The sequence below is a fragment of the Canis lupus genome, chromosome 3 (assembly GCF_011100685.1).
Source record: "Canis lupus familiaris isolate Mischka breed German Shepherd chromosome 3, alternate assembly UU_Cfam_GSD_1.0, whole genome shotgun sequence".
Lineage (NCBI taxonomy): Eukaryota > Metazoa > Chordata > Mammalia > Carnivora > Canidae > Canis > Canis lupus.
This window is the reverse complement of record NC_049224.1, coordinates 49,850,802-49,872,997: the sequence shown is the minus strand read 5'-3', so window position 1 is coordinate 49,872,997 and position 22,196 is coordinate 49,850,802. Positions and strand designations below refer to the sequence as shown.

The 22,196-nt window shown below is 50.7% G+C and overlaps 1 protein-coding gene across 1 annotated transcript in view; it reads left to right on the top strand.

The window, feature by feature from the left end:
- Nucleotides 1–4,387: 4,387 nt before the first annotated feature.
- KLHL25 (kelch like family member 25) overlaps nucleotides 4,388–22,196 on the top strand; it is a 35,763-nt gene continuing 17,954 nt past the window's right edge. The window contains exon 1 of the mRNA XM_038532771.1: nucleotides 4,388–4,461. The gene's annotated coding sequence lies outside the window, so the exon portion shown is untranslated. The remainder of the gene's footprint in view (nucleotides 4,462–22,196) is intronic.

Below are 22,196 nucleotides of genomic sequence, written 5' to 3'. Positions count from 1 at the left end.
CTTCTAGATGTCAGGGCTGCTTTTTGTGTTTCTCCCCACCCTCCAAAAAAAAAAAAAAAAAAAAAAAAAAAAATATATATATATATATATATATATATATATATATATATATAATCTCAGGTAGAAATAAGTGCTGTGGAGTAAGACCAGGGATTACCGGGGTGGGGAATGTAGTAACTTTATAGAGGCGGTCAGGGAAGCCTATGTGATCAGGCAAAGTTTGAGCAAAAATCTAAAGAAGCAAGGGAGTCAACTGTGTGGCCATCAGGGGGAGGAGCTTTCCAGCTGGAGCCCGAAAAAGTAGAGGTCCCGCAGTGGGAATGGGTTTGGCTTGTCGGAGGCTTAGCATAGGGATCAAGGGTTCCCAGGCAGAGCAAGCGAGGACAGGAAGGTAGGAAGACAGTGTATGAGAGATGGTCCAGGCCGGACCGGGGCAGGCCAACATAAGGACTCTGGCCTTCACTCTGAGATGGGAGGATTCTGAGGGGACCACAGCCACAGCATATCCTGTTATTAAGATCCCTGTGGCTGCCGTGTTGATAACATATTCTAGAGAGCCAGAGGGGAAGCAGGGAGATGAGCCGGGTGGCTGCTCTGATGACCCAGGGAAGATATAACAGTAGTTTGGAGCAGCCCGGTGGTGGCAGTGAACATAGTGAGACTGGATCGCTCAAACTGGACAAGGATTGCAGGTCGGTAAGGGAGGATGGCGCCAAGACTTTTATTTGAGGAAAGGTTGAGTTGCTGTAGTATAAGCCCTGGCAGCTGGGTTTTTTCTTTTTTTCCCTTTGAACGCAGAGGCTTCAAAGATGGCTATCTGGAATAAATACATCACCAGCTACACACTGGCTGGAGATCAGAGCCAGCCCCTGACCCGCCCACACCCCTGCACCGAGGCTCCTTTATTTTGGAGATCTTGGTTGGTTTCAATAAACTGACCGTTTGGGCCACTTATTTTTTCTCTTCCTGCTCTTTAAATTACAGCTTTTATGGTTGGAACTTACCAATAAAGAGTGAGCCCATGAAACCCTGGGCCCCCACCCTGGACCCCAATAAACACAGAACCCCAAGCCCCAGCTTGCTTGCATGCTCTCTCACTCTCTCCCTACCTGCATGTAACCTTACTGTGTGGCCCCAAGGGTGCTGTGTAATTTTCAGATTTTGTAAGTAATAAGCATGTTTTCAAAGTTTCCTGATGGTTGTGGCTGAAGGGTATCTTGCAATCATAAGAGCCACAAGGGCCATTCTAACCAAAGCATCGGTAATTGACAAGAGGGACAGGGAAGTGTATCAGGAACTCAGTGGGGGCACGTTAGGGTGAGGGGCCTGCCCCTAGACTTCCAAGCCAAGACATGGAGTAAGCAGTTGTACCTGTGGGCCAGGAGCTATGGAGAAGTTGGGGTGGGAGTACAGATTTGGAAGTTGCCAGAGTGTATACGAACATAGGGCACAGCCCTGCGTGAAGTTACCTGGAGTGAATGTAGGTAGAGAAGAGGTCTTCTATTCTGGAGGTGACTCCAATACTAGTCGTCTGGGAACTGAGGGGAAGTCAGCAAAGGAAACTGAGAAGGAACATCCCGGAGGGCAGAAGAATCAAGAGTTCAATCAGCTATTATTAACAAGTTTGCATTGAATTCTGTACATCATCTCAGAATTTCTAAGACTAGATTCTGAGCCACCAGAAGACTGGACAGATGTCAACGGCAGGAGGAAAAGAAAAAGGTGTGGGCTGGAACTGCTGATTGACCTGAAGAACCTATTATTCCCCTCTTTTCTCTCTTGGTAAAGGCCCCCTGACTCTGTTTGGAGAGGCAATACACTCATAAACGTAAATGGAAGTGTGCGTGTGGGACTTCTGCTTATCTGGAGCTACCACGGTTGGGAGGCACACATCTGCTCTTGCATCCTATCCTTTCCTGCCTCTGCAATGTGGATGCTATCGCTGGAGTTCCAGCCACCATCTCGGAACATGAGGCAACTGGAAAATCCAGCATTAAGGGCGGCAGAGCAGAAATATAGCTCATGGGCTTGATAACTGTGGAGTTGTCAACCAGTTCCAGATTACTTAACTCCAGATTTATTTTGCATGAGCAAGAAACAAACTTCTGTCTTTTTAAAATTCACAGTTATTTCGGGTTTCCCGTCACATGTAGCAAGAGCTAATTCTAACCAATATGAGATTTGTTCACAGGATTTCAAAACTGTGTAGACAACTCGTGAGAGGAAGCAAGGATTCGGAGATGTCATGATCCCCACCCTCCCAGAACTCCCTTTTGCAAGGGGGGTGGTCATAAGCAGGTCATTACAACACAGGGGTGGGGCGGTGATATTGTTCATGTTCCCAGGTCTAGAGTGAGGACTGAGACAGATGGCAAAGCAAGCTTCATCTCCTTTTTCCTCTCAAACCATATCAATTCAATAACTCAACACATGTTCTTGGTCTGATTTTTGTCCCTTTGCCGGCATTTGATTCTAATATATTCCAGTACCTAATTTAAGCCATGGAGCTGAGGAGGGGGGAAATGATAATGTGGACTCCATTTTAGACGCTTGGCACTTATAATCTCTCAGAGAACTCGAATGGAATCATAAACAATGGTTATGAGCTTGCTAGGAATCCATTTTGTATGTGGAGCTTCATCCAACCAACAATTATATAAATACTCCAGCTCTAGACAATTGGCGGGATGCTAAAACTACAAATGCGATCTGTGTCATTTCTCTCATGGGCCAATTATTCTGGATGCCTCCTTTTCCCCTTGGAGGCATCTTATCAGCACACCTGGCCAACATCTTACCTCCGGCCAAGACTGCTCTTAATACCAGAACCCTCCTGTCTTAACTGTCTCCAGATCTAGACCAAACGGAGATGCAAAACGATATTGAGCACTTAAGAGGTGTCAGGCCCACTGCATACATTCTCTTCTTTAATCTTTACAGTAACCCTGCCATATGTTCAAGAATCCTCCTTTCACCAGTAAGAATCTGACACTCAGCCTGAGCATCTGCCTCTGGCGCTCTCCAGGTCCTGAGGTAGAGCCAGGATCCAAACAGAGATGGGGTCTTCTCTGCTGTCCTCTCTCTCTCTGCACCATACAGTTTCCTCCCAGAGGTCTTTCCTGCTGCCACCTGGCACCCTGGATTCTCTTTTGTCCAGTCTCAACAGCCTTCCCACCAGTCAAAATCCCACCTCTCTTCCCAATCTTTGGTGCGCTCCTCCTCCCCCTCTATAAACCTGCCTTAGACCTCCCACAGGTGTGACCTCCGCTTCCTGGGAATTCTGCGCTCCCCATAACTGGCTCCTACACCACCGAGGACTTTCTATACTTTACCAGGGCTTTTCATATCCTTAAGTAACCTACCTTATAATCGATTTTCAGAAGAAGGGAGAAAAAACATTTATGGCACGCATACCTTGTCATAGGAGTTCCTGTCCTTTCGTTCCGGAAATAGGACTCTCTTTTTTTCTTTAAGATTTTATTTATTTATTTATGAGAGACACACCGAGAGGCAGAGACAGGGGCAGAGGGAGAAGCAGGCTCCGTGCAGGGAGCCCGAGGCAGGGCGCATCCAAGGACCCGGGGATCATGACCTGGGCGGGAGGCAGACTCTCAGCCACTGAGCCACCCCGGTGCCCGGGAAATAGGACTCTTCAACTGCCCCGTTACAGATGAACACATTGGATACCCAGCAACCTGAAGCCGTGGGACAAGATGCAAAACTAGAAGGCAAGAAATAGAAATTATGGATCATTTCTTTCGTTCAGAAACTACCAAATCACACGGGCGTGCAGCAAACGTTGGTGCAATGAATTAATGAATGGATGAATGAATGAATGAATGAGCGAATGCCTATTTGAAGACCGGCTTACATAAAGAACTTAGGAATGGCATGGGTCGGAGGGCTGAAGCACTGAAAAAGACATGTCCCAAGTACGCAATGGGGCTTAGCGGCTGCAGAAAATCGCAAACCCTGAAACAAGCCCAGAGTACAACGAAGGAGTTTCCCTAACACTTCCACGGCCAAAAGCGTGGCTCCGCACATCCGGTCCAGAAGCGGCGTTTGCAATCCACGAAGTTCCGTCCTTCGGAAAGCTCTAGAACACCGACGGGTTTTGTTCCTAAACTTCGGCCGCGGGGGCGGGCGGGGGCCTGTCCCTTTAAGAATCTGGTCAAAGTCTGGCTCCTCCGCCCGCCCCGCCCCCCTCGCGGAGCCGGCGCGGCCCGGGCGCCCGCCCCTTTCTCCCGCCGCGGGCTCAACTACGGGTTCGGCCGCCCGTCCGTCACAGAGGCGCCGCTTCTGATTGGCTTCGCGCCGGGAGGCGGGGCGGGAAGGCCTGAGAAACTAGTTTGTCGGCGGCGCCCGGGCGGTCCAGCGGCGGCGGCGCGCTCGGGCAGAGGCGAGCCGGGGAGGGCGGCGGCGGCGGCGGCGGCGGACCCGGGGCGAGGAGCGCGGCGGGCGGTGAGTGGCGGGGCCGGTGCAGCCGCGCGCCCCGGCCGCCGGCCCGGCTGGCACTTGTCACCGCGCCCCCCGGCTGGGGACCGGCCTGCGGGGGCCTGCGCGCCGCGCCGTGGGAGCTGCGCCGGGCGCCCGGGGGCTGCGCTCGGGGACAAAGGGGGGGCGGGGGCCGGGGGCCGGGGGGGCCGGGGGGGCCGGGCTGCTCCCGCCCGCGCGTGCCCGGGGACCCGCGAGGCTGCCTGCGGGGAGGAGCTCGGCGCGGCGGAATGAATCGGTTTTGCAAATGGATGTTGCGCGCGGGAGCTACAGCTGCCCCCCGGGAGCGCTTGATTCACGGAGTCCGCAGACTCTCTTTTTGAAGAATTACTATCGATCCTGGAAAGAGGAGGCTGCGGGCGTCTGAGGCCGTGAGCGGCCGGGCTCTGCGCCCGGGCTGGGCCAAGTCCCCGCGCACTTGCCGCCGAGGGCCAGATGGCCGCGGGCCGCGTGCGGGGCGGGGCGGGCCGGGGCGGGGCGGGGCGGGGCGGGGGTTACCTGGGGCAGTGCGGCCCGCCCGCGCCCCCCGCCCCCCGCCCGCGCCCCGGGCCCCCCGCCCCGCCCCCGCCCGTTGCGTCCCGCCGACCCGGCCCGGGCTCTAGGGAGCGGCGGTCGCGCGCCCCAAGTCCCACCCTCCTGCCCACCGAGCTGGCGCCCCCCGGCGGGGCCCCCGCGAGCCGCGACCAGCGCCGCCGTCCCTGGCTCCTAACCGCCCCCCCTTGTCCTCCTCTAGTTGCTTGAGCAGCTTTTCCTTGGAGAGACTGCGCCCCTAAGCACCGGGCACTTTCTTGTGCGCTGCCGCTTCAGCATCCCCGAGGTGCATTATCACTCTCTTTGTGCAAAGAGAAATCTTCACGGGGACCTGATCAAAGGGACGGGGGTGTGGAGGCCGACCTAGGCCCCTGCAGGTTTAAACTGGGCACTCTTGGGTCCTGCTGACTTGATTTGAGGAGGGGAAAGGCTCCCTGAGGTTTGGCCCTCCCGGGTGAGTCAGGGCAGAGAACACCGTGTGTCTGGGCCTCCTGGTCTCACTCTGGCCTGGTGAAGGGTGAAGTTCCAGTGGCACTGGGGGAGGAGGCAGGAAGCCCCGTCCCCCACCCCTCCGCTCTTACCCTGGACCAGGTTATGGTGAGGGTCATGTGGGGTCAGGCCCTTTGAGACCCCTGGACCTCAGTCTCTCCCTTCATAAGTGGGACAGATGCTCAGTGGGCCCGGGTGTGCTGTTAGGATTCCTAGGGGCTGTTGGGAAAGACTTGCATTTGGGGCCTGGGGACCGGTGAGCAGTAGAAAACAAGGTCCACCCCACCTGGGACAAATTTGGTATCCTCCTGAGACCAGGGGCCCTGGGGTCCCCAAGCTGTGCCTGAGGAGGTTGATGGAGTCAGTCTTCTGGGCCTGGCAGCTACCTTGGCCTTGAGTCATTGCGTTCGTCAGGAAGTGACTCCAGGGAGGTTGTTAAAAGGAAGGTAGAGAGAAATGGTAGAAACCTTCATCCTGGGGCTTGGGCTGCAGCTAGATTTATGTTAGTGGTACACAGACAGGAGCCGTGGGCAAGCTATTCACTCAGCATCCGAGGCAGCCTCTGCAGCCCGATGCCCCTTAATAGCCTCTCAAACCTCTGGGCACCCAGTGTGGGGACGATTACCCAGACCTGGGACTTCATGGTCTGCAGTGAAAGCAGGCTCACTTCTTCCCTTCTACCACTCTGATGCGCAAAGGGGGCTGGGAAGGGAGTGTACTCCTGAGTGTTTTGTTCATTCATTTGTTAATTGTCTAATTAAGCATTGTTGGAACAGTCTTGGTAGGGACCCTATATTCTGGGAGCTCCTAGAGAAGGGTGTGCTGGCACGTGGATTGGGGCCCTGACACATCCACATGCCGAGGTATGCACGGAACCCCAGTGATAAAGGCAACAAAGGGAGCCAAAGGGCACGGGTGGCAAAGGCTTTCTGGTGAGATGATGGCATGACAAAGTAAAGATGAGAGTGGCTTGACAGAGCCCTGCTTCTGGGCCCCAGGCAGCAGGCTTCTCCCACCCACCCACCCACACTTCTCTCAGAAGCCAGTTCCTTGCAACCTCAAGGCAGGTGCAGGTTGAGGTCAGGGAGAATGCAGATGGGAGGTGAGAGAAAGGTTCATCTGATCCTGTGGAAGTCAGCAGGCCTGGCAGTCTCCAGGAAGCTGGATGGCTACTGGCTGCAGCTTCTCTGCTCAGGGGGTCCTGGGAGAAGCCACCCCACCAGCCTCAAAGACCAGCCCGTGGCCTAAGCCCTCATCCGTCCGGACCAGCCTGCTGTGTGGGATGTGGCCTGGCCATGGAGGGGCAGACGGAGCTGGCAGGAGAAAACAGAGTGGCCAGACGCAAATGAATTGGCTGATTGAGATGCTGGTTTTCATCTAATGTGGTAAATTTCATAATTGAATTGCCTCAGGCAGCCAGAGCTATTGAAGCATTTTCCCAGCCAGAAAACACTTAGTTAGGACAGCTGGGGGGCCGGGAGGTGGGGGGGCCCTGTGTGCATCCACAGCTTTTATTCACCTCATCCCCGTAGGGCTTTCCCTTTAGTAATCTGGGTCTGTCCGCAGGTGATGGAATCCAGCCCCACCTCTGCAGCAGCTTCCAACCTCGTTTCTGGACCACCTGGTCCCCCTGAGCATCACTGCCGCTGTCCCAATTGAAAGGTCCTTAAAGCTGATACCTGTTCACCTGCAGGCACTTGCCTTGCCAGACTGTGGCGATGGGGATGGTGGGAGCAGAGATAGAGGTCAAGGATGGGAGGGCTTCCTGTTATGTCTCTTCCTATTACATCTCTTCAAGCACAAGGTCAGGGGAACGAGCATGGGCTCAGAAACCAGATTTGGGTTCAGATGTTGCTGGTGTGTCCGTGATCAGCCACCTCCCTCTGTCCCCTCCCTCTGGCTCTGGTAGACGGTGTTCTTTCTTACTGCTGAACTTTTCCTTCTAAAGCCCTGCCCATACACTTTGGATGAAAAAAAGGTAGGCATGTGTAGCTCACTGACCCGTTCTTCAAAGCTCTGTCTCTGTGATCTGAGACATCCAGTTTGGTTGGGAAATTTCACTGGATTCCCTCACAGTGGTCTCCTGTAGCCCTGGGATGTACACAGAGTCTGGACCAGGCTCTCTGGGCCACACCTCGCTTTAATGGGACTGAGGCCCAAGGTCAACTCCACCTCCTCACTTCCCACTACAGTTGGAACACTTACACCTGGAACATACTGGGAGAAAGAGCACTTAGGTGGGGGTCTGGAAGTCCTGCTGCACCTCTTCCCTGACTGTGCTATTTTATGTAGGTCCTCCAAGTGTATGGGCGTCAGCTGGCTCTTCTCCAAAATGTGTGGACGCTCTTCTGTATGATACTTCTATTACATGTTTTGCTGTAAAATCCCAAAAGTTCTAACAGCCTCCGGTGTCATGTAAGTGTATAGGCTTGAGTTATTTGCCTAGCCCTCTTGGGCAGGAAGAAGAGGTAGCCAGTAGAGTGTGTGGAGGGACAGATTAGAAGTTAGGAGTCTAGACTTCCTGCTCTGCCTCTGATGGGTGCTGTAGGGCTCTGGGCAAGTCACTTTCCCTCTCTGGGCCCTAGTTTTTCCTCCTGTAGAACGAGAAGGGTATATAGTAGGCAAGCTCCTAGTTCTCTTTCCTCTCTTGATGAATGGAAACTGAGTCAGACGTTCGCAGTTGCTCAGGCCTCCCTCGGCTCCCTGCCTCTGCCCACTGCCTTGGAGTCCAGGGCTCACGTCTAAAGGGCGCCCATGGATTAGGGGCTGATGAAGCCAGAAGACCAGGTCAAAGAAGAACAAAGCTGGGCCCAAGGGAAGGTTGCTTGTGGGTGACTTACTTCCCAGGGTTGTTCTAGCTGGTGCCAGGCAGGGACCTGGGCAGCAAGTATGGAAGCACTTAGGCTGGCACCCTCTCCCCAGTACCAAAATGGATGGGGTGGGACCTAGCCAGCAGGGGTCCCCAGGGCCTCTTCCAAGAAGAGAGATGGGCACAGATCTCCCAAGATTGGTAGGGATCATGAAGGAGCCCAGGGGGACAGGAGGAGGACCCGAGGCTCCTACACACTAGACTTTGCCAAGAAGGTGCCTGCAAGACCAGTTGGATAGCTCCTCCTGCAAGAAGGCGGGGGCTGAGCAGGGCCGTGGGAGAATTGTATCTCTGTTGCCAGAGGGAGGACCACGTTCACCTAGGGTGTCACTTCCCACCCACCTCTGCCTGCCAAGAAGATACCTTCTACTGTCAGCCAATCCATCAGAGTAGGATGCAGGGATAGGTTAGAAACAAAAAGCCTGGGCAACCCTGGTGGCTCAGCGGTTTAGCGCTGCCTTTGGCCCAGGGTGTGATCCTGGAGACCTGGGATCGAGTCCCACGTCAGGCTCCCTGCATGGAGCCTGCTTCTCCCTCTGCCTGTGTCTCTGCTTCTCTCTCCTCTCTGTGTATTCTCATGAATAAATAAAATCTTTAAAAAAAATAAAAGAAAAAAAAGAAAGAAAAAGCCTTGTTTATTTTCTACCTGTTCTCATTGGTCCCCCAAGGAGAGGCTGACCACAGATCAATCTAGGGTGAAGGGAATGAATTTCCTAATTACGATAAGAGGAGCTTTGCTCACCCAATTCCAGAATGAGCTGCCTGCCAAGTTTGCAGTTGGCCAGGCCAGATTTGTCTGGGCAGGAGTGAAAGCCAAGAGACCCAGGAGCTCTTTTTATAGAAAGCCATGGCAGTTACATCCAGCATCCAGAGTTCAAGTTCTGCTGCATGCTAGCCAGGCTGGTGAGACCCTGGGCAGCGAGTCCCTTAACTGTGAATGCTTCTGTTCATAGCTTTGAAAATTCAAGGGAAAAAGCCATACAGCTCCATTCATGTAACAGGCTTTTGTTTCACACCTTCTGAATGGCTCATCCTGGACTAGAAACTAGGAAAAAGAAGTCAGGCTCAAAGAGACTCCTTTCTTGGAAGTTCAGCCTCTGGCATGTGAGGTAGATGGGTAATCAGTGGTTGTGGTGCACTGTGGCATACTGTGGCACAGGGGGAGTGACATGTCAAGAGCCTGCCTCAGTTTCCCCATTGGAGAAGTGAAGAAGTAGACTGTTTCTAGCCTCTCCGTTCGAGATGTGTCCAATGAATATTTTTTTGCCGTCCGTTCTCTACCAGGCTCTGGGATGCAGCAGAAAACAAGGCAAGGTCCCCACCATCCTGGAGCCCCTATTGAACTGGGACCAGATAGACAAAATAAATACAGCTCCCATCAGGGCTGCTGGATGTGGATGGGGAGGAAAGGTCAAGGTAGGAGACTGAGGGGGCCTGAAGCAGGTCTCTCAGGATTGGTAACATTTAAGTGGAGACCTGCAAGACTGGACCTAGGCACCCATGGGAAGATCTGAGGAAGTACATGCCAGGCAGGGAACAAGCGAGTGTACAGGTTGGGAACAGCATGGGCTGCGGAGGGGGATCTAGCCAGAGATAGGCCACAGCCATTGCACACCGAAATCTTGCTTTCTGGCAAGGCTGAGGAAAACATGTTCCTTTAAGTTGTTTAATTGTTTCCTTTAAAACTTCAGTCATGGGTGCCTGGGTAGCTCAGTGATTGAATCTCTGCCTTGAGCTCAGGTCATGACCCCGGGTCCTGGGATCGAGTACTGCATTAGGCTCTCTGCAGGGAGCCTCCTTTTTCCTCTGCCTATGTCTCTGCCTCTCTCTCTGTGTCGAATGAATGAATGAATGAGTAAATAAAATAAAAATGAAACTTTGGTAATATATCAGTGGATTCCTTTTATAAACAAACAACATGAGAGATGCAGCATGGTCTGGAAGTCTCTTTGGCCTTGGTATCTGTCAGTGGTTTGGTACATACCCTTCTGGCTGCACGATATTCCTGTGTGGCCCAGCACCGGCTTTCATCTTACTCTCTCCAGGGGAGACAGGTTGTGTCTGACTTTCTTTTTTTCTCCTTCATACAATCCATGAAGTCGTGTGTGTCCTTGACTATGCATCTTTCTGATTTTTAAATGTTCATTGTCAAAGCCAAATGCCTTTCCCAAAGATAGGCAGGTCACTCACCCACTGATGGTGTCTGGGAGCCCATTTGCCCACATCCTCACCCATACTTGATAATACTTGACATTATCCATGTTTTCACTCTTAACTCATGTGATGGAGAGGTTATGATCTCATAACTCCTTTAAAACAAGCAGACCAAAAAAAAAAAAAAAAAATCCAGTTTATCCAGGCTTCCTCTTTTTGTTTTCATCCATCTTTGTTTTTCCAGAATATCATGGTTTAGCGATTGCTGGCTCTGCCTGTGACTGATCTCCTGACCTCCAGCGAAGCTTCATCTGTGAAATGAGGCCCTTTTAATCCCTGCCCTGCCCCCCTGCCAGGCTGCTGTGCGTTGCGCATGGGAAAACATTCCTGAAAGTTCATTTTATGCTGAAAAGTTCTGCAAACATCATGGGTTTTACTAGTGAGAGCCAGAGATTTAAAGTCCTGAACATGTGAGTGAATCTGAGTGTTTCTAAACAGCCACTCTGTCTAGAGGAGGCCCTCGGGTGGCTTTAGGTGGGATGTCTGCCTGGCATCCCTCATGTGGCCTGAAAGAAAAGTCGGAGGGCTAGCTGGGTAGGTGTGTTCCTCTTCGTCTCGCCTACAGGAAGGAAGAAATGAACCAGGAGGGTAGAGAAGGTTCTCTATCCCATCCATAAAAAAGCTCTGAAAGGGCATTGATCACCACAGGCTGATCCCTCTACTTACCTGCTGGTTAGACCAAAAGTGGGGGCTCTTAGAACTTTATTGATTCCTATGTTTATTACTTTGGGGGTCCTTGTCTGTTTTCCTGTAACAAGAGGCTTTAAAAGAAGCAAAAGATTGACAAAAGGTCCCTTGTACTTGATTCAGAGACAGAAGGATGGGGAAGCTCTGGAGATTGGTAGAGAAGGAAAGAAGGAGTCTGGGGCCAGGGAAAACCACTCCCATATGGTTCCTGGGTGCCATCAGGTGCTATGATGGCCCTGGGGACACTTTAGCCAGGCTCTCCTGTCATTCCCCAAGTGGGCTCTAACAGCTCGCCTCCACCGCTTGAGGGGCAGTAATCCAGGCTGGTATGAGCCCTGCTGCCCCAGGGATAACTCAGAAATAAGCCCTGGTGGAGATTTCTGTTATCCATCCCCTGCCCAATGTGGTTAGGACAGCTGCAGGGGACGGGAGGCCACAGAGAGGAAGGTAGACAGACATGGGAGAGGGTAATAGAGAGCAAATGCACAAAGGGACCATCGGACCCCAAAGGGCTTTGGTGGGGGGCCTCCCCTCATTGTACCTCTGCAGCTAGTGAGCAGGAGGTGAGGAGGGTGGGGAGCCGGGCTATTGGCAAGTTTTCACATTTCTCAGACATTCCCTGATTCTGAGGGTTGGGTTTTTCGGGAAAGGAGTGAAGGGAGCATCTTGGGAGCTTATTTAAGGATGGTCCACCAGGGGCAGAGGCAAGAGTGGCCACCCTTGCTGGGTGCCTCCTGCTGCCGTCCTGCAGTCAGATCACCAGGTTTCCTTTCAGGCCGTGAGATGGACTGGTATATCTATGCTGAGGAAGTCATAGCTGCTATTTTTACCACTCCAACTAGGACTTTTTACTGGAAGGTGCAATTACAAGCAAAATGTCAGGGTTTGGCTAGCCAGCTAAGTACTGGGAGGCTGCCGCAGGCTGAGGCAGGGGCCACAGCATGGTCAGGTGGTGTGTAAAGCAAGGTACTTTGCATGTGGACACATACCTCCCCTGGTTGCTGAGTGGCTTCCTCTGAACCACTTGCAGTGTCTGGAGCTCTCCTCTAAGCCAAAAAGAGGCTTTTGCTGGGTTTTGCCCAGATAATTACACCTGAATACCTTATAACTAGCTGGTCATGGGACTGAAGCTAACCAGCTAAGCCATTCTACTCCTAAGTGCCCCAGAAGTTGACATTTTTGAATGTGAGTGAAATTATTGAGAGCTTCTACATGATACCTGCACTAAGTGCTAGGAGTGGACATGAGTAAGACAGTCCGGGCTCTCAAGCATCACAGATACAGCAATTAAGGATACAGAAGGTGTGACCCCAGACCCTTTGAACAAGCATGTGGTATGCTTTTCCTTTATATGCATTATGGCTAGAGGCTAAGCAGGGCTTATATTAGGTCCTGTTGCTATGTAACAAATCACCACAAACTTAGTGGCTTAAGCTGTACCTATTTATTAACTCATAGGTATATAGGGCAGAAGCCTGAGCTGGCTGGACTGTGTTCTCTGCTTAAGGTCTTGGACCAGAAGTCTGAGGTCAAGGTGTTGACTGAGCTCTTACCCTGAGGCTCTGGGGGAGAGTCTGCTTCCTGGCCATTCAGGTTTGTTGGCACAGTCAAATTCCTGGTGATTGTAGGACTGAGGTCCCCCTGTCCACTTTGGATGCTGATCTCTGCCCCTAGAGGCTGCCATATTTTGTGCCACATGGCCCCCTCCATCTCCAAATCTGAAGTGGGGCACCAAATCCTTTCCTGCTGCAAATCTTTGGCATCTGCTTCTGTGACCTGCTGGAGAAAACTCTGCTGGAAAGGGCTCCTCTGATTAGGTCAGGCCCACTCAGATAACCTCTCTGTTTCTAGGTCACCTGATCAGTTAGCAACATCATTTATTCTGTCTGCAGATTCCTTTGCCATGTGGGTGCCATGTCAATCGCAGGAGTCAGGCCAGGGGTGGAGATCAGCGGGCTGGCCATCTTTGCATGTTCTCATGCTGAGGCTCATGCCATCACAGGGCTCACGCCACCCGGGGCTGCAACAGTAGTATGAAAAGCAGCAACTCTCATGAACTGAGTGAATTTTGTGTGCCCCATTGTGCTAAGCTCTCTACCTGAATTCTCTCCTTTAATTCCCAGGATAGTTCTTTGACATAGGGACAGTTCTCTTCACCCTGTTTTCCAGATGAGAAGACTGACGCTTAGGGAATATGTAGTATCTGGGGTCAGTCATACAGGTACAGACAGCAGTATGGGAATTTGGAACTAGGGGCTTAGAGCCTAGCCGCCCCATTAGGCAGTATCTCCAGTTTGATCCCTGCAATTTATGGAACACCATCCAGAGCACGGTTGAGAGTTGTTCTTTCCCATCTAGCACTTAAAATATTTAAATACGAAATATGTCAGTCATATTGCAGGTTAATACAGCAGATATTGGGAACCTCTCACATGGGTTTGACAGATGTCTGGGTGTTTCTGATTCTTATTCCAGTGGATATTGTGGTTAATCCATTTCCCCTTCAGCCCTATTTACTGAGCATTGCATAATTCTAGGCAAAGATGACACAGAATACGGTCCTCTATGAGTTGGAAATTAAAATAGGGGGACAATATACAATGACCTGAGTGCCAGACAAGAAACACCACAATGCTATAGCAAAGAATCAATGGGTATCAGAATGTTAATGGCAGGAAATAAGACAAAAAAATGTTTATTTACTCACCCCCGTATCCCTGGTACATGGCACAGGGCCCTGCACATGGTATCTTGTATGGCCAGGGCCCTCCACACACTGGCTGCTAAGTCCGGAGGGGGGTATAATGGTGAAGTGAGGTCTCATGGAGAAGCTGAGACTTGAGGGCAGAATTGGGATCAGGAGAACTGGGAAGGCCAGCCTGTCTGCATGCATGGCGTCAGGGAAGAGGGTCGGGGGTGGGCCATGAAGCTGGAGTGGAGGCAGACTGAACCAGGCTTGGATGTCCAAGCCGCATTCAAGGCTACTGAGCAGGAGAGATTGGTGGTCAGGAGCAAAGCATTTGGCCTCAGATTGCTGGGGGCGGGAGAGATTGGGGTCACGGGCCCCTCATAGCCTAGCGCACTGGAGGGAAGGCCTTAACCTCATCTTCAGCATAGGACTAGTGACACGAGGAACCCGGGAAGGAAGATTTAACGGAACTTGATGGCCAGGCAATGTGCTAAAAATATATCTATGAATGAGTCGTGATTTCTGAGCACCCATGTATTTGGCTATAAATATACACACATATGTAATTTCAAGAGACCAAGAATTATCAGCTGCAAAGCCCAAGGGTAGCAGCCTGTGCATGGCCCCTGTAGTTTGCTGTCTGAGGCCCTGCCCAGTACAAAGTACCCAGCTCTGTCATTTTGGGGGAGACTGAGGGGGTCTTGTGGTAAGAAGAAAGTGGCTGGTAATGAGGGGAGGAGCTGGGGAGACGGGAAGAAGGGAGGCACCAGGGCAGGTGGGGAGGCCAGACAGCCATCGGGTTAGAGGGTGCTGGGCCCTGTGACCACACCTCTATGCAAGCTGGGGAGGGGGATTGAGATCCGCAGGGGCAGGTGATCCTGCTCTCACCCACACCTTACTTTCCACAGAAGTTTTCCTCTGAGTTCTCAACAAAAACATGTCTAACATGGAGGATAAGGGAATTCTGCTAACCTGGTGTTCTCGAAGTGTGGTTCAGAGGCTCCCCGAGTTTCTTTTAGTGGTCCCCAAGGTCAAAACTGTTTTCATGGCAATACCAAGATGTTATTTGCCTTTTTCTCTAATCTCTCTGAGTGCATAGCTTAGTGAGCTAATGTGTTCCAAATGACCGTTGCACGGTGTTACCAAACCATGCATGGGTGAAAAATCCATTCAGAGTACAAGATAGACCGGGAGATCGGAATGTCACAGAGTACAAAAGTTCACCAATTCAGGCTCAGGTTCCACGCTGCAATTAATCTTTAAGAAGCTACTGCTTCTTTAAGAAGCTGCAGGTCTTGGTTAGTATCAAAGAAGGTTATCCTAAATTATCTGAAAAGGCTCTTAGAGTCTCTTTCCTTTTCCGACAACCGTGAGGCTGGATTTTCTACACATTCTTAAATGAAAACATTTTACAACAAACAATGCAGAAGCAGATATGGGGATTCAGCCACTACTCTCAATTAAAAAAAAAAAAACAAAACACTTTTTTTTTGGAAAATACATCTATGAATGACTTATGTTAACATATAATGGATTTATTATTTTTCAGTTAACTAATGTACGTTTATATTTTTCCCCAGTTTTAATTTTTAAAAATTCAAATTTAATTTTGATAAATGTCAGGCAAAACCACATAAACAAAAGCCTCTTGGATCCTCAATCTTTTTTTTTTTTTTTTTTTTTGAAGACTTTATTTATTTGAGAGGGAGAGGAAGAGAACACGAGCTGGAAGAAAGAACAGAATGAGAGGGAGCAGTAGACTCCTTGCTGAGCAGAGAGCCCAGCACAGCCTGATCTAGGACCCTGGGATCCTGACCTGAGCCAAAGGCAGATACTTAACCCACTGAGCCACCCAGGCACCCCGCAGTCTTTTTTAAATTGCAGAGAGATCCTAAGACCAAACCATTTGAGGGTACTATGCTGCCCAAAGCACCTGTAAACCGGGAACTAGGTGCCAGGCCTTGAGCCTAGCTCTCTACATTAATTTTCCCCCTTTAGTCCCTCAGCAGCCCGGTGAGGTGAGCATGGTTATTTTCACTCCCATTTTATACATGTGGAAACAAGGGCACTGAGTATTTGAATACCAGCACGGGTCTCACATTATGGTTGTGGCAGTACCAGCAAGAGGGAGATCCCAGACTGGTGGGCAGGGGTGCAGATGCCTGACCCAAAGCCTGTATCACAGGTCTGGTCTGTCCCCAGGGCATCCACTGTCCTCTGTGGCAAGCACCCTTCCCCAGTACTAAGCCTGGCAGCAAGGCACACCTCCACATGCTTCCTGCTTTCCTGAGGCCCAGGAGGGAAGGTACAGGTCTGCTAAGTGGAAGGGGAGTGCTTGAGAAATCAAGGGTTTTCATTTAAAACACCATCCCTGTTCAGCTGCACACAGCATTTGTGGCCAGGAAGGTTCTTTGTCTTCAGAAATAGTCCATATCCTGCTATTTGAGCGGGGACTTGGCAGCAAAACAGCTTTGAGTACTAAGGATATCTGCACATTTTAAAAATCTTCTCTGAGCCTTGGTTTGCCCATCTGTACAGTGGGGACCCTGAAAAGGTATCTTAAGGATTAAGTGAAAGAATGCATTTAAAGTACCTGGTGTGTGATGCCTGGCTGGCTCAGCGGTTGAGCATCTGCCTTTGGCTCCAGGATCACCTGGAGTCCCCGAGATCAAGTCCCACATCAGGCTCCCTGCATGGAGCCTGCTTCTCTCTCTGCCTCTCTCTGTGTGTCTCTCATGATTAATAAATAAAATCTTTATTAAAAAGAAAAGTACCTGGTGCAAAGGTTCATGTATGGCAGGGTTTTGAAAAAGTGATACTGCATCTGGCACAGAATCCAGCAGTTCAGAGTGATGAGGGGTCTCCCCTGTGATCTCTGGTGGCACTACTGTCAACCAGTTTCTTCCGCAGCCTCCCAGAAGTAGTCCGTGCACATATCCACAGGTGTGTCCTGTCTCTGTGTGTCTGTGTGTGTGCATAGGTGGTCTGGTTTCTAGCATACATAAAAGACAGCATGCAATCCACAGCACCTCATGTTAGCATGGAAAGCCACCTGCTTAATGTGTGTGTGTGTGTGTGTGTGTGTGTGTGTGTGTGTGTGTGTGTGTTTGGCTGCATAGTATTCTCTATGAATGAACCACGGTTTATTTGGCTAGGACTCTTATTTATGAGCATTGAGATTGTTTTCCAGCCTTTTGGTTGCAGCTAGAAGCTCATGTGCAAATGGAACCGAGGGCGGGGTTCCCAAGGAGTGGAAACGCCAGGGCAGAGGGCACCTGCATTTGTCATTTTGAAAGATAACTGCAAATTGCTCTCCAGCTGCACTCTCCTGCTCTCGGCCCTCAATGGGAAGAGAAAAGACAGAGCTGTGTCGTCTTGGGCTTTAGGAATTGAGGAGTGTTTTGATTCCAGATCAACACCAACTCTGACAGACTCAAGAAGAATGAACAGGGAGGAAGATCCACTACGAGGAAATGGCTAGTGCTTTACTCTTGATATTTTTGTTGCATTTTTTACTTTCTTTTTTTTTTTCCTGTTCTATTTTGCATATTCATTTTCCTCCAAGACTGTTGCTCCAGGTGGCTCATTGAAAGTGATATCTAGGCCAGAGTGCTTTTAATGGCTCCATCTGTAAGGCTCTGCGAATCTTTTAAGGGACCAGACAGGAAAAGAAAGCACCTCCCTCCAGATCCCCAGCCCCCCACCCCCACCGTCTCTGTTTGCCAAGGGCCAGGCCAGTCCTTCTGGAGAGGGAGGAACCCAAGACCGTGATGCAATGTTTGCTTTGGAGGGGACTGTTCTCTCTGCCCCTCTTTTGTTTCTCTGTCTCATTCTGGATAAGTGAAAGGAAACAAGTAATTTCAACAGATGGGTGAGCCTGAGCGCCCTGTTCTCTGTCGCTCTCTGATTAGAGCAGTGGTGTCCATTTCACTGGCCCTGCTCCCAGCTGGAGCAACAGCTGGGCTTGCAGACTCCCAGCTTTGGGGGCCAGAGAGGTTCCAGGTGGTCCCCACCGAGCTGAGGGGGGAGCAGGATGTGGCACCTTCTGTCTGCCCTTCCCTGATGAATTGGGTACAGTCTACACCACCCCCCACCCTTAGCTGTAAGAAGCCGCTTTGTGCGGGGTGGTTTCAGCATGGTAAACAGAACTTTTAGGACAATGGCACATCAGACATCTGTGATTCTTCTCCAAAGATTTTATCTCAAAAGAATACAGTAATTCAGCATAAGCAAAAATGCTATCTGTTGGATAAAAACTTTTAAAACTGTGGATTAATGACCTAGATGGTGGTTGTATATTTCACAGACCTTGAAAGTTACATTTGGCAACCACAGAGACACTGGACCATGAAGACACTTCCAGCCAGAAGACCCGGATCCCTGGGCCTGGGCACAGCAGGCTCTTAATCAACCTTTGTTCAATAGTGAATGAAGGATAGGAATTTGGAAACTATGTACATAGATAAAAACCATGTGGAATTGAGTTCCATAACTGCAACAGTGTAAACTGTTTGGGGGATAGGAGGAGGAAGTAAGCCAAAGTGAAAATAGTTACTCTGCAGTTTTTCTTAACCTTATCACCTTCCCCCAAAACCTTTGCAGACCTTTTCTCCCCAAATGTGATAACCCCTCACATAAAAGTTAATGCCAGATATACTGTGAGTCTGTGTGCTGTGTGTATAGATCTGTGCTTTGTATATAAAAAGAACAAGAGGGGCGCCTGAGTGGCTCAGTTGGTTGGCATCTGTGTTTGGCTCCGGTCATGATCCCAGGGGCCTGGGATTGAGCCCTGCATTGGGCTTCCTGTTCAGTGGGGAGCCTGTTTCTCCCTCTGCCTTTACCCCTCCTGTTCTCTCTCTGTCTCAAATAAATAAAATCTTTAAAAAAGAAGAAAGAAAGAAAAAGAAAGGAAGGAAGGAAGGAAGGAAGGAAGGAAGGAAGGAAGGAAGGGAAAGAAGAAAGAAAAAGAAAAGAAGAAAAGAAAAGAAAAGAAAGATTTTTTTTCTGTCCCCTAAGAACCAATTTTTGCTCCTTAGGGTAGTGTCCCCAGCCACCACCTCCTGACCCCCTCACCCTCAGGAAAATACCTGTGTTCAGGGTTGTAATTCGGAGGGATTTACATTGTTTGTGTCTTGCGCTTCCTTCTTACATTGTCTTTTCAGTAAGAATGCTGAGCTCCTGGGAGTGCCTCTTGGCCTGTGTCACTTGGTCCACGGAGCTGACGCCGTGGGAAGACAGGGTTCTGGGCGAACGGGGTGCTGACTGCCCTCGGCTGTTGCTGCCGTGGGCTGGACACGTGGCCCAAACAGTGCCTCCCGAGGCTAGCTCCTCCCCTGAGCAAGATAGCTTCTCTTAAAACATAAAACCCTGCTGGTGAGGAGTTTGCAAAACCCTTACACTGTCTTCGGGCAGCCAGACAAGGCCTGCTCGGAAGCTGTTAGATCCTTTCCCTGAGGTGGCCTTGCTCAGCAGGGTGTCCTCCTCTGAAAAGGACACAGAAAATGACCCTGGAAGGCTGCTTTCTCCCCAGGAGCCTCTGCAGCGCACAGGAGAAGAGTGAATTCAATACACACCTTGGATGTCTTGGGACACAGTGGCTTCGTTCTCCTCAAGACGGCATTGCTCCGGGTGCATAGCAGCTGGTTGACAAGCGTTTTTGCTCCAAGGGGTAGACAGAAGAGAGTGTCCGGTGGCTGGAACCCCAGGCTGTGGTGCCCCCAGATCTCTCCTGTCCCCTTGGTGCGTGGGAAAGAGTGAGGGATCTGCACCACGAGCAGCCTTGTGATGCTGGACACACAAAGTACAGCCAGGGAGCTCCTCACCCGGCCTCCAGCCAGGAGGCACGGGTGGTAGTTGTAGCTAAGGCCGTGGGGAGGTGGATGAGTTAGCACACAGAACAGTGCCTACGGTGGAGCAAGAACTCGATCACTGTAATTTAGTACTAGTGGTGGTGTTCCTGCTGTTAATCTCGGAGCTACTGTTCTCGTGTACAGGTGCCAGAAATAGTGGGGCATATGGCAGATCGTACTTCTGGCACTCGTGAGTGAGTGAAGCTGTGTGTCCAGTTTGGGCCAATGAGATGGAAGCAGAAGTGATGTGTGTTGTGGGCCTTCCAGGCCAAGCACTGAGTTGTTACTGCGACACATTCCAGAGAGTTCTCCCTTTTCCCGTTGGTGCACCAGCTGGGTGACATGGCGCTGCTCTGTCATCTGGGTCCCTGGGGCTGACAGTGATGGCAGGAACACTCCTCACACTTCTCTTCTTACCACCGCTGAACCATGATGCATATTGTATGAGCAAGAGAGAAACCCCTGTCCTCTGAAGCCCCTGACTTTCAGGGGTGTTTGTTGATGCAGCATAACCTAGCCCATCCTGATTAAAGCAGACCATCCCGATCATGTCAGGCTTGGTTATGGGAATCACACCTCCTGCATGAGGTGCCCAGCTCAGCAGAAGCCCATGGTAACTGTGCGTCTTGTCTGGCTCCCTCCCTGGTCAGAGTTCCTGGTGAGGCTTCACAGCAAGTGTTGCTTCATTTTCCAGCAGGCTTGCACAGCCTTGACCCCTCACCTCCTGTCCTGTGCCTCCTCCGGGAAGGCAGAGCCTGTTGCCCTGGGTAAGCCAGTGCAGCGCAACCCCTGAACCCTTCCCCAGAGCGATGTTTCCACACCAGTGGAGTTGGCATCCATCTCACATGCATCTTCAACTTGTAATAATAGCTCACACTGGCTTCCTGGCCAGCAGAGGCTTCAGCAGCCTGGAACTTGGCTATCAATCATGGAAACCAAAGAGGTTGCCCTGCTTCAAGTATGCTTAAAATTTGAGGGCATTGAGAAAGTACTGAAGCTTTGCCTACCCCTCTGGGTCTACGGTGGCCTCCCTTCCCCTTCCAGACTTTGCAGGTAGATAGGTGGGCCATGGTTAGGGAAACCTTAGAACTCCCTGCCCACCATGGGACGCACTGTAGAGGGGAGCTGGGCACACTTGAGAGAGGGTACAGTGGCCCTGGTGATCATGACCTCAGAAAAGCAGGTGAGAGGACCATTTTGTCCCAGAGTGTGCCCTGCGGAGATGTCCAAGGTAGTTAGGGTTCTGCCCTGCGGGGAAGTGAGCTCAGGGGCCGGCTGGCCTGGTGTCTCCCTTTCATGGGGACCGATCTGATGCAGGGTCATCTTGGTACCACCATCTAAAGAGAAACCTCATTTGTAACCCAGCGCTGTATGAAGCAATACCTTCACCCCTTCCCTGAGCCATGCTTAGTTCTAGAACCGTCCTTGTGGCCAAGCCATTCCCCTGCAGGAGGAACGGGGGTGAGGCTGTGGGCTGGGGTGGGGCAAAGTTGCATCCAGCCAACTAACCACATTGAGCAGAAGGTGTGTGTTACACAATTCTCGTGACTTTACTGCGGGTTTGAAATCTTTCACAATAGAGGTGGAAAACAAAATAGAGACACGGTGAAAAATACAAATAGTTCTAATCCTTTGGGTTTTAAATTAAAAACGATACCTACAACTTTTTGAATGTATATTTTATTTTTTTAAAGAAAGGACTATTGAAAGGCAGAGGCATTGAGGGAAAGGACCCTTTGTCTGATGATGCACTTGTATCTGGAATGATCTGCACCTCTGAGTCAGTGATTTTGCCTTCAATTAACAATTAGATTTGTGTGCTTTGTAAGGGTGCTTAGTTTGCTTTCCACTTGAAAAATGGAAGAACGGATACCCCTGCACCCTGCAGGCTCCCTGAGGACGTGGGGGTGGGACAGGGCTGGCACTTGAGCTGCAGTGTCACGTGGCCACCCCGAGATCTCTGCCTGGGAAGCATGTTGCATCACAGAGCCCAGCATGTTTGTGGTATTTAATAGCATTTAACTCCTTCGTTTTTATGGTTCCAGGAGACACCCAGATCCAGCCAGCTTGATAAACACCTTTGGTGTTTTTTCTGATCACAAAAGTATTACATAATCATTAAAAAATCAAACAACTTATAAATGAATAGACTGTGAAAATTGCCTTAATCATAGCAGAGGGCCAGGGCACCAGCCTGTCTCAGTAGGTGGAGTGTGCAACTCTTGATCTTGGGGTTGTGAGTTCAAACCCTGCATTGGGTGTAGAGCTTACTTTAAAAAAAAAAAAAAGCAAGAAACAAAGTGGAGGGTAGTAGAGATGGAGTAAGGATGAGGATTCTGTTCTTTTTTCGGTAACAGTGGTAATAGAGCATCAA